The sequence below is a fragment of the Myotis lucifugus genome, unplaced genomic scaffold (assembly GCF_000147115.1).
Source record: "Myotis lucifugus unplaced genomic scaffold, Myoluc2.0 scaffold_123, whole genome shotgun sequence".
Classification (NCBI taxonomy): domain Eukaryota; kingdom Metazoa; phylum Chordata; class Mammalia; order Chiroptera; family Vespertilionidae; genus Myotis; species Myotis lucifugus.
The window spans coordinates 2,049,914-2,062,265 of NW_005871171.1; positions in this window are offsets into that span (position 1 = coordinate 2,049,914).

The following is a 12,352-nucleotide window of genomic DNA, read 5'->3' on the forward strand; positions in this document are numbered from 1 at the left end:
CGGAGGGGTTCCCCACCTTCCAGCGGCGGGGTGAGGTAGGTGGTGTCACGGGCTCCAAGTGCCCCGCACCGCAGGGGGTGGGGCGGGGCCTGGGCCTGGCTGGCAGGGCCCGGGACCCAGCGACCAGGGAGATGGAGGAAGGGAACTGAGTCAGGGGCCCTGTGTCTGCCTCTGGGTGCAGGGGGCCGGCGGGCACATGCTTAGGGCTCTGCGGCCCGGAATCCAAGTTGGGGAAGAAAGTCCAAGGACAGCACAGGGCCGGCCGGCTGCTGAGGCTGCCTCCTCGCAGATGCCTGGAGGTGGGAAGGAAGCTCCTGGGGTTAGAGGCATGAAACCAGCCTGTAGTGGTGATTCCTCTTCATAATGGCTGTCTTGTGTGTTGGGGGTTGGGAGTTTTGAGTAATATTGTGCAAAGGGTATTGTTGGTGATGCTCATTGGGGCTTTATCTGCACTCAGCTGAAGGGACCAGTGTTTTACTGAGCAGTCTCTGCTTTTGCTTTTATAAGCAGACTAGAGGCCTGGTGCACAAAATTTGTGCACTCGGGGGAGGGGTCCCTCCCTCCGCCTGGCCTGCATCCTCTGGCAGTCCCGGACCCGTTGAGGGATGTCCGACTGATGGCTTAGGCCCGATCTCCACAGGGAGCAGGCCTAAGCCGTCAGTGGGACATCCTTAGCCCTGCCGTGGAGGCGGGAGAGGCTCCTGCCACCACTGCCGCCTGCGCCAGCCATCAGCCTGGCCTCTGGCTGAGCAGCGCTCCCCCTGTGGGAGCACACTGACCACCAGGGGGCAGCTCCTGCATTGAGCGTCTGCCCCTGGTGGTCAGTGTGCATCATAGTGACTGGTCATTCTGCCGCTTGGTCAACTTGCATATTAGCCTTTTATTATATAGGGTGCTTACATTGCCAGAATGAGGGAACAAGTGTGTGTGTGTGTGTGTGTGTGTGTGTGTGTTAGTCTGGAAAGAAATGAATTAACCGGACTGATTGGAACATTTTTGATGGTAGCTGATACATAATTAAAGGAGTTTGAGAGAGTGAAGAAAATACCATCTGGAAAAACCCAAATGAATGCTATGGAGCTCATGCTGAAGGATTTGGGCCTGTTCTCGCTCAGAGTCGGCAATCAGTTGCTTGCCAGGTGAATGAACGTGCTGGGGAGCTAGCGGGCACGTGCCAGGCGTGGTGTGGTATGGGAAGCAGTGGCTTCACGTCAAAGCTGGAAGCAGGTGGGGGACAGAACCTGTATGGAGAGCAAGGCTAAATTTAACAAGTTGTCAAATGGTCTGTGGAGCAGACACATGTTCTTTGAAAGAAAGCAGTTAAATAAAACCTGTTAATAAACATAGGAGGTTGGCAAAATTTCCCTATGCTGTTTTTCATAGCTGTCTGCGGTATTGTCATCAACGTATGTTGTGTGTTTTTAAAGGGACCACACACTGTTCAGGGCCTCCTCATGGCTCTTTGTCTGAAGTAGCCTGTGGGTTTCGACCCCTTTGGGGGTCGAACGACCCTTTCACAGGGGTCGCCTAAGACCATCCTGCATATCAGATATTTATATTATGATTCATAACAGTAGCAACATTACAGTTATGAAGTAGCAACGAAAATAATTTTATGGTTGGGTCACAACATGAGGAACTGTATTTAAAGGGCCAGAAGGTTGAGAACACTGGTCTGAAGGCTTTGACGGACACCTTCTTAAAAGTCTTGATTGGGAACAGTTGAAGTGAAACGTTAGAACTGCTGTAGCTATTTTGTCTATCACTTCTCAGGAGTGTGTTAGGGTTGAAAATATGTCCAGAATCTGTCCACTTCCCTTCAACTCCTCCGCTACCACTTGGGTCCAAGCTACCATCTGCCCTCCCCTGGGTTACTGCAGTCATCTCTTACCTGGTCTGCCTTCCACCCGTACCCACTTGCATGGGTTTCAACTCAGCAGCTATGATGTTCCTATTAAAACTGATTCTCAACCTAGGGGCGATTTTGCCTCCCAGTCATTTGGCAATGGCTGGAGACCTTTCTGGTCATCACGGCAGAAGGGAATTGCTGCTGGCCTCTGCTAAGCAGCCTGCCACCGTTCTACCGGGCACAAGGGAGCAGTTATTTGGCCCCAAATTGTCACCACCGAGGTTGAGAAACCCTATGTTAAAACTGTCACATCAGGTCATTCTCTACTCACAAAACCAAGGGCTCCTCCTTTCACTAAAACTCGAGAGCCAGGTGGCCTGCATGGTCAGGCTGCCTGTCAGCTCTGACTTTGTCTCCTGCTGTCACTCCAGGCTCCCTCTGCTCCAGCCAGGCTGGTCTCCTCGCTGTTCCTGGAAAAGACCCCTCCTCCTCAGGGCCTTTTGTATTGTTCTTGCTGGTCCCTTGGCCTGGACTGCCCTTTGCCCAGAAAGCCATGGGGCTCCCTCTCCCTTTTTAATTAATTAATTAATTTGTTGTTGTTACTCCTCGCCTGAGGATATCTTTTCCATTGCTTTCTTTATTTTCTATTTTTTATATATTTTCATTGATTTAGAGAGGAAGGGAGAGGAAGAGAGAGAGAGAAACATCAATGATGAGAGAGAATCATCGATTGGCTGCCTCCTGCACACACTCCACACGAGGATTGAGCCTGCAACCTGGGCATGTGCCTTGACCAGGAATCAAACCATGACCTCCTGGTTCATAAGTCGACACTCAACCACTGAGCCAGGCTGGCCTGGCTCCATTGCTTTTTCAGGAAGAGTGGGAGGGAGAGAGGGAGTGGGGGAGAGAGGAGAAACGTCGATGTGAGAGAGTCACAGTGACTGGACTGGTTGCCTTCCACATGCACTCTGACTGACCCAGAGTGGGCAGTGAACCCGCAACCCAGGTACATGCCCTTGATTGGGAATCGAACCCACAACTCTTTGGTGTGTGGTCCGATGATCTAACCACTGAGCACACCAGCCAGGGCTGCCATTCATCAAGCCTACCTTGACCACACTGTTCCTATTAAAACTGATTCTCAACCTAGGGGCGATTTTGCCTCCCAGTCATTTGGCAATGGCTGGACACATTCTGTAATTTTCTGATAGAAGGGAATTGCTGCTGGCCTCTGCTAAGCAGCCTGCCACCGTTCTACCGGGCACAAGGGAGCAGTTATTTATAATTGCTGATCTTCCAAACTCCCATCTTCCTTGCCCTGCTCTGTTTTTCTATGGGTATTTATAACACATTCTGTAATTTTCTGATATGATGTGTTTATGTTTCTCCACACTAGACTGCAGGCTCCAAGGGAGCAGGGATTTCTCTCTCTTCCTTGTTTACTGTTGTGCCCCAGAGCCGAGGACCGAGTTTCTCAACCTTGCACCATTGACATTTTGAACTGGGTGATTCCTGGCTGTGGGGGCGGTGCCTGAGCATGGCAGGATGGTTAGCAGCGCGTCTGTCCCTCCGGCCTCTGCCACTAGAGGCCAGATGAACCCCTTGCCCACTTGTGACAACCGGAAACGTCTCCAGACTTTGCCAAGTGTCCATGAGGGGCAAAGTCACACCTGTTTTGGAAGTACTGGCCTAGAACCATGCCTGGCACAATGAATGCTTGGTGTTTGTTTCAGCATTCAACATTGCATTCCTTTCAAAACAGACACCGCTAGGGCCTCTCGGAAGAGGCATTTCCATATTGACTCTTCCTTTGGGCCGAGCTCAGATAGGCAAGTGTTTCATGAAGAAGGACACATGTCTTCCTTAGCCAGACCGCCTGCCTTTTGGGATGTGAAGCTGGGGATCTGGATGATGGCAGCTGCATTTTGGTTCTACTCAGTGGTACAGCTGTGTCGCAGGAAGCCACATTCTACGAGCAAAGGTTCTAATGAAGACTGGTTTGCAGTTTGGTTTCCCCCAACAGGTTCTGAGACCTTTGTGTGTTGCGGGAATGCGTTCTGAATGGTGGTGGCAGAGGAAAAGTGCCCAGTGTCATGGGTGAACCTAGAATTCACATGTCAGCAGTCAGGTCAGACTACCGAATGAGCTCCTAGGAACCAGGAAACTGTCAGTCTTTGGGACCTGCAGAAAACATTTCAAAATATGGTAGCAACCTCGGGCTTATGTTTCTTTAGTTTGGGTCACTCAATACTGTGGGCTTTGTAGTGGCTAATGTAGTTTTTCTTGGGCAGACTTCAGAATTGACTTAATCTAATTTCAGTTATTTTCTCTTCTCAAATTTTTAGTGATGTTTCAGATAACTTCCTACAAATTAGAAATGAGTTTTAAATGGCGGGACAGGATATAGCGGTGGTTCCTAAATGCTGGCTCATAGGGGTGTGAAGTTTTCACAGGTTGGTGGTGCAGTGTCACCCGCAGTCACGTGCACATTCTTGGTATAAGGCCACTGCCACTTCATGGACTTGTTCTCAGGCATTCCCTCCTGTCTTCCGTCTAAAAATACCCTTTCTTTTATGAAATGATAACCATTCTTGGAAAAACAAAACTGTCAATCTTTTATTGGTTTCTGAAAGTTTTCTTGATTTTTGTGGTCTGTCCGGTCTGTAGGGACCCACTAGCATGAGGGTTGACAGCATTGTCTGCATCGCTATCTGTCCCTAACTGGCTGAGTGACCTTTGGCAGGCTCGATAACTTCTGACTTTAGTTGCCTCCTCAATCTTAAGAACATTAACTGAGGAAAAGTATTCGCGTGGAGGCTGGTACATAGTAAGTGCTCAGTTGGCAGATGTAGTTCTTGTTATTTTATTCCTTAGCAGTGAGTCCTGACATTCCAGAAAGTGTTTGCATTTGTTGACTTTGGCTTTGTTCTCTAAAGCCAGTATTGTTATACAATAAAATTATTCCAATTTTAGTAAATTCTTCTTTGTTTTTATCCTAATGAGGCATTCAGACAAATTTTTTTATTTTATATTTTTATTCCAATCCACCATGGTTTCTTTAAGGTAATTTAAGAAAAGCTGTTGTGGCATCAGCACATATGTAAAAATTCATATTCAGTGGGTACCTATTGAATTCTAGTGCAAATCAATACCAATAATGGTAGCTAACATTTATTGAGCATATACCAGCCCTTGCTGTAAGTGCTTTTATGTGTTAACTTAATCTTGCAAAATTTGCATGAGGTAATAGTAAGATAAAAACTAATGACGTTTTAATTATAATTTTAAAAACAAGTAACGCTTATATAGTGCTTGCCAGGAATGACTCTGAATATTTTACTTATATTAACTCAGATAATCTTCATTTCAACCTTGGGCATATATATTTTTATCACTCATTTTACAGAGAAGGAAACGGAGGCATAGCAAGTAGATGGACCTGCTTCAGTAAGAGCCCACCTGGCTCTGGCCCAGGCTCTTGTCCACGACTCTCTGTCTCATGTCAAAGGCTCTGTGCGTGACTGTGGGAAAAGTGCGTTATGCTGTGCCTTCTCCAAAACTCACCTCGTGGGTGGGGGAGAGAAGGTATGGATTCAGCTCAACATACTAGACAAGAGTGGCATCTCCATGCCGAAACCGGTTTGGCTCAGTGGATAGAGCATCGGCCTGCGGACTGAAAGGTCCCAGGTTCGATTCCGGTCAAGGGCATGTACCTTGGTTGAGGGCATATCCCCAGTAGGAGATGTGCAGGAGGCAGCTGGTCGATGTTTCTCTCTCATTGATGTTTCTAACTCTCTATCTCTCTCCCTTCCTCTCGGTGAAAAATCAATAAAATATATTTAAAAAAAAAAAGAGTGTCATCTCCACCGGGTGGCTGTCAGCATTGTGAATTTAATAGAGGAACGGAAATTGGGGGGCAGTTTTGTTAATAGGGATATTGGAGTTTGGCCTTGAAGGTTAAGCATGCTCAAATGTATTTCTCTACAACATTAAATAAAATGTTAGCTGCCTTGGAAGGCACACTCTTAAAATAGACTTTTAGGGTGTTTGGTTACCCTTTAAACTTCCAACCAGAGTCGCAGCTCTTCCTCGTGGTCCACGGGCATCTGGTGGCCAAGAGACTGGATTGGATGCATACGGACAGGTTCAGAGGGAACTGGCTGGAGGGCTGTGCCCTTGGCTTTGCCACTTCACTGCAATGTCTGTGTCCAAGGTACTTAACTCTTGGAGTTTCAGTTTCTTTACCTGAAAACAGGGTCAGTAGATCTGTCCTCTGAGAGTTGTAGAAGTTTTAAAATTGTGATAAGATGTGTAAAAGCGCTTTGCAGAATGCCCAGCACAGGCTAGGAGGTGATGACAATCCTTTCTTTTCTGTTTTGTCTTGACCGCAGTTCCCCTCTGCAGAGCAATATCCGAGCAGTATCTGAAGCAAAATAGACAAAATTGAAGCACCTTACCTGGCAGATGTTCAGTCTTGCTTTGCAGATGACTTGTGTGGGTGATTAGTTGGAAGCTTGATTAAAGTGGGGTTCTAAGTGTGGTTTTGAGTGTTTGCAGATTTCCTTTTCCCGAGTACTGCTATTTATAGGAAAGATGAGTGTGTATGTATGTGTGTGTGTTATTCCCGTTGAGTTCTGCAGTGCAGTTTGCACAGGCTGATGTTTATATCTGCTCCAGTTGTGCAAGCAGTGGAAAATATCCTTTTTTTAGAACAGTCACGTGCTTACTGTCAGGAATAGGACCTCAGTGTAAAAAAAGTATCTTGGGACAAATCAAAGTTACTAAATTTCTCTCTCTAACTGCTTTGTTTCAGAACTGGCAGTATTAGGATAAATAATAGGAAACAAATCCTTAGTTAAATCTTTTGGGGTCATTTTTCAGGGACAGTAAGCAATAGTTTCATTTGTTTTGTATGCATGTGGTTTAAGTATAAAATATATTATGCTGTTAGGTGTGATTCATCGAAGTAAATTATAAAAATATGTTTGACTTAACTCCAAGTATGCATTATTTTGGGAAGATAATCTAGAAGATCGGTCCAAGGCAGTGAGGACAGTGAGGGCAGTGAGGATGGTCACCCACTGACACTGTGAGAGCAGGGAGGGTGGTCACCCAGGCCTCTGACACTGAGGGCAGGAAGGACAGGGAGGGTGGTCACCCAGGCCTCTGACACTGAGGGCAGGGAGGACAGGGAGGGTGGTCACCCAGGCCTCTGACACTGAGGGCAGGGAGGACAGGGAGGGTGGTCACCCAGGCCTCTGACACTGAGGGCAGGGAGGACAGGGAGGGTGGTCACCCAGGCCTCTGACACTGAGGGCAGGTTTGCAGATCATAGGAGGCTTTGTGCGCCCACGGAGGTGTGTGCCCAAAGCCAGAATGGCCTGGTTATGCCGTCGGCAGGGCTGAGGAAGGCCCCATACCCACTCTCTGTTCCTGAGGATTTGGGGAGGGGGACCAGCTCCCGTGTCTCTGGGGTGGGTCTGAAATATGGCTTCCCCATTTCTTCGCTACCTCTCCCTCTGACCTTTCACACGTGCCCTGAGGAATGAAAAAGACACCTTGGAATGTCCACACAAGACAGCTGTCCTGAGATTGAGGCTCTTCTCTCCCATGGCAGCATTTCTGGGCTTGTCGCCTGGTGGGCACTGTGCTGGGCACTGCTGGGCACCTTGCAGATGGTCGCTTACTGGCTGGTGTTGAGCATGGGCAGGCGCGGGCTGTGGGTTCTGGGAGTGGAGCCCATGGTGAGAGAAAGACCCCCAGGGAAGGACATGGAACCTCGAAGTCAAGAGGACCCTGTTGGCCTCCCCAGGATGCTTCTAAATCATCACTCAATCAATTGAAGCAGAGGCAGGACTTTGGTGTCAGCAGGATATGTTTGTCATTCGTCTACTTTTCCTTCCCTACCCCCTTGCGCTCTCCTTTCAACACTTTAAGTGCCTCTAGCTGCCAGCCTCTGCTGGCCACGAGGATCAAAGGTAGAAGGTGACAGGTGAGGGTCCTGTGCATCCTGCTTCCATCTTGGAGGTGGAGACGCAGCTAATAATTAACCAAAGAGATGAGTGAGATAACTTTTTAAAAGAGATTTCTTATTGATTTTTTTTTTTTTTTTTTTTAGAGAGAAACATCAATAAGAGGGAATCATAGATTGGCTGCCTCCTACCTGCCCCGCCCCCTACTGGGGATTAAGCCTGCAACCCTGGCATGTGCTCTGACCAGGAATTAAACCAGCAACCCTTCGGTGCACAGGAAGACACCGAACCAACTGAGGCACACTGGCCAAAGCTTAATGCGATAATTTTTGGTTTATGAAAGTGGAATGGAATGTTATTAATAGAGTGTGACTGGGAAAGGGGGCTTTATTAGATTGGTCGTTAGGAATGAGCTCACTCATGGAGAAAGGGATTTGGAGGCAAGTCCTGAATGTCTAAAATAAATGTGCAAATCTTGGCACTACCACTCACTAGCTATGGGACTTCGGATGAGTTACCCAGCCTCTCTAAACTCCAGTTCCCTCTCTTGTAAAGTGGGGCAGTGCTCCCTCGCAAGGCTGCTATGGAGATAAACGGTAATGCATGTGAAGCAGCTAGCTTTGTAGGTGCTCATGAAGACAGCTAGGACTGGGTAAAGGCAACACTATTTTCAATCCCTGGTTGGGGCTGGCAGCTGTAACGCCCACATTGTCAACTGTGTCTGAGTAGTGGAGAAAGAAATACAGACATTAATCTTCCCTGTAAGTGTTTATAACTTCGTCTTAAGTGTTTTCCTAATGCTGAGTGACTCAGAGATTTATGCTTGTCTGGATTAAAAATGCAGATGGGTCTTGTTATTTTATTATCCTTTCTTTTCTAGAATCATCTTACGTGAGTTGTCGCCTAGCTCATCTCACTGTTGGTCGATTGAGATCATTCATGTCTGACCATGCTTCCCTTATGTTTGGCCTAGGAATGGTTTTTGGCTGGATTTTGAATCACTTTTAGGTATAAGGAAGAGGTCCAAGTAACCTAGGATTAAAAAGTAAAGCCTAAGCTCTAACCGGTTTGGCTCAGTGGATAGAGCGTCGGCCTGCGGAGTGAAGGGTCCCAGATTTGATTTCCATCAAGGGCACGTACCTTGGTTGCGGGCACATCCCCAGTAGGGAGTGTGCAGGAGGCAACTGATCGATGTTTCTCTCTCATCGATGTTTCTGTCTATCCCTCTCCCTTCCTCTCTGTAAAAAAATCAATAAAATATATTAAAAAAAAAAGTAAAGCCTTAGATTGATTCAGCAAATATACACGCACACCACAAATGAATAACTCCTTGGAACTCTTGACTCCCAGTCCTGTGCTTTGGCCCTGTATCACCCTTCCTGCGTGCGCTGCTGTGAAGATGTCAGTGTTGGTGCAGAAATGAAAAGGAAGAAGCCTCCTCCCACACACTGCTTCAAGCTTTCATCAGCCTTGAGACCCACAGGCAACAGTGTGCTTCAGTTCAATCATTTACAAAAAATCTTCAAAGCATTTTAATTTCAGTAGCTGGGTTCTTTAGGTGAAGTACCCATGGAGTGGTAACTTTCAAAGGGAAAAGTCCTGGGTTGTGTGGGAGCAAATATTTAAAATTCAAATCTAGTGAGTGACAGGCCTAGGGGAGGCAAGGGTGGAATCCTAGGCTGGAAGAAAATTGTGGGTGATTGAGCAATTTTTGAGGAAGCATCTGTGGCCTTTGCCCTCCCACTCCACCCCTTCCCCAAAGTGGGATAAGTTGCTGAGTCACTCTTAACTGGCTTCCATGGGAAGAGGATTTGAGGCAGAGAAGAGTCATTTAGCCTGATGGCAGAGATCATATGCGGGATCATGAAATGACAGACAGATAGGAATGCTATCTTGTCTTTGTTACCTTTACTGTAATATGCTCCCAAATACTAATTGGTTCTAAAAAACATGTTTTTCCCAATATACCTTTTATTTTTATAATTGGAAATTTGAAACTTGGTGAAAGGAGAAGCATATAAAAATCCTGAAGATGGTTTTCCTGTGTAACTTGGAACCTGGCACCGTCCTAATGAAGTCTACCGGCAGCCCTCTCTGAGATTGGCCACACTGTCCCTCTTGTGTGTGCTGTTCTGGACAGTTAGAGACAGACACATAGATATTGCAGCAGCCCCTTCTCCATCAAAAGGACTGGCTATATTTTTTGAAGTTTTTCAGCTCTGTTGTATTACTGAACCTACATAACAGCACCATCTAAATTTAGAACATTGGCACCTCAGCCAATGGAATTCTTTGCAGTGAACTTACAATGCTTTTGGCAGAGGATGAGGATGAATAAACATTCACATAGTATTGGCTGGTTAGGGTCATTTACTGCTAAGAGAAGAGGATGGCACCAACTCTGCATTATTGAAAATATTCTATTTATTTTTAAAGGAAGAGTTTACAGTAGCTTGTGTAAAATAGCCCCTGTAAACATAAGCAACTGGCATGATTCCTGGTTACAGTCCAAATAAAAGTCTGTCCACTTGCTGCAAGGAGGTGTGCATGGAGAGAAGCTCATGAGAGATGGGCACTGGCTAGTGGTATATTGGGCAATGGCTATGTAGACTTTTTGGAACCACCACACCTTGCATCATTTAGCATGGTCATTTGTCCAGTGGTCTTTGGGTAGGTAAACGTTAATAATGTTTTAACTAGATAAATGTTAGATGTGTAAGGGCTAAGTGATGGGATCCTGGAATGCGATTCTGATGATACTGATTATATATGGAAGCTTTAAGTCTGTGTTGGTGCAGAAATGAATGAGAGGGTTTGATGGAACTTCCTTGGTCATATATTACAGTCACTAAAATTTAACTGCGGGGCCTGCATGGCAAGGACAGTGAATTGGGGGTTCACTTTTGGAGTCAGTTATACCATATGCCACCTTGCTGGCCTAGTGTCCTCCTCTTTTTCACTTGGGTTCATGTACTTGACATCTTTCTAACCAGTCCTTGCTGGCAGCCAACTTCCCTCACCATGTATATTTCCTCTAGTGGACATTTTTACTTTGCCTACACATAGTCTCCTTTCCAAACCTTGTACCATCCCCTTCTTATATGCTCAGCTCATGTGCTTTGGGGGTGGAGAATCTGACACAGGCCCAGCCACATTCTTCGTTGCAGGGATTAGGGTTAGTTCGGTGCATGCTGGCTCATGAAAATGAATCTCGGTTTTGCTCAGGTGCTAACGGGCAGAGATTCTCCCTTTATTTCCATTGATCTTGAAATTGGGAAGCTTGGGAATAAACTGCCACCATACCTTGGAGACAGTGAAAAACTAAGTTCTTATAATTAGGTTAACATTATTTCCTGTAACAAAGTGGCATGCAATAGTGATATGTGTAATAAATAGTTCCTGGTTGGCAGGAAGCTTTGCATATGCCAAATCCAGAACACAGGCTCCTTCCACCTTCTGGTTCTGTCATTGCCTAGATCTCGGGAGCCCTTTGTGTCCAGTGGTGGAAAGAGAAAGACAAGTAGAAGGTATAAACTGCGGTCCAGACATGACTGTCATCCCTTCTGTGCTACTTCTGTTGGCGAAGACCAGTCTCATGTCCTTATCTGGATGCGGGGGGCGGGGCGGGGGGCGGGGGTTGGGAAATTGAGACCCCAGTTGGGCAGCAGCACCTCTCCCCAAGAAGAGAGAACACATTTTTGGTTGACAACAAGGCACAGTTGCCATGGTCCTAGAAGCAGTTTCCCCTCTGCGTCAAGTTGTGCCTATCCTTGGATTTTTCTGTTACTTTACCAATAAGTTCCTTTTCTGAGTACACATAATTTGGATTTTCTGTCACCTGAATGGAGACTGCCTGAGCTTTTATATCGTCTGAATCCCAGCTCTATGCAATGCCTCTGATTCCAAGTTTGTTGATTAAAATCACCACCCTGCTTCCCATCCACCTTCACCACCACCATCACCGTCTTAAGTGCATTGGTTTTCAAAATGTGGCCCTCAGACCAGCAGCGTCAGCATCACTCAGCAACTTGTTGGAAATGTAATTCTCAGACCCTACAGTGAAATGCCTGGAATCAGAAACTGTTGGAGGTCTGTTCAGCAGACTGTGTTCTAACACACCCAGCACAGCGGTTCTCAACTTGTGGGTCGTGACCCCTTTGGGGGTTGAACGATCCTTTCACAGGGGTCGCCTAAGACCATCGGAAAACACATATATAATTACATATTGTTTTTGTGATTAATCACTATGCTTCAATTATGTTCAATTTGTAACAATGAAAATACATCCTGCATATCAGATATTTACATTACGATTCATAGCAGTAGCAAAATTACAGTTATGAAGTAGCAACGAAAATAATGTTATGGTTGGGGGTCACCACAACATGAGGAACTGTATTAAAGGGTCGCGGCATTAGGAACGTTGAGAACCACTGTCCCAGCAGATGGTGATGCCCACAAGTTTGAGAACTGCTGCCCTAATGTTTTTACCATAAACCCCATGTCCGTGGATTGAATTACCCTTGTA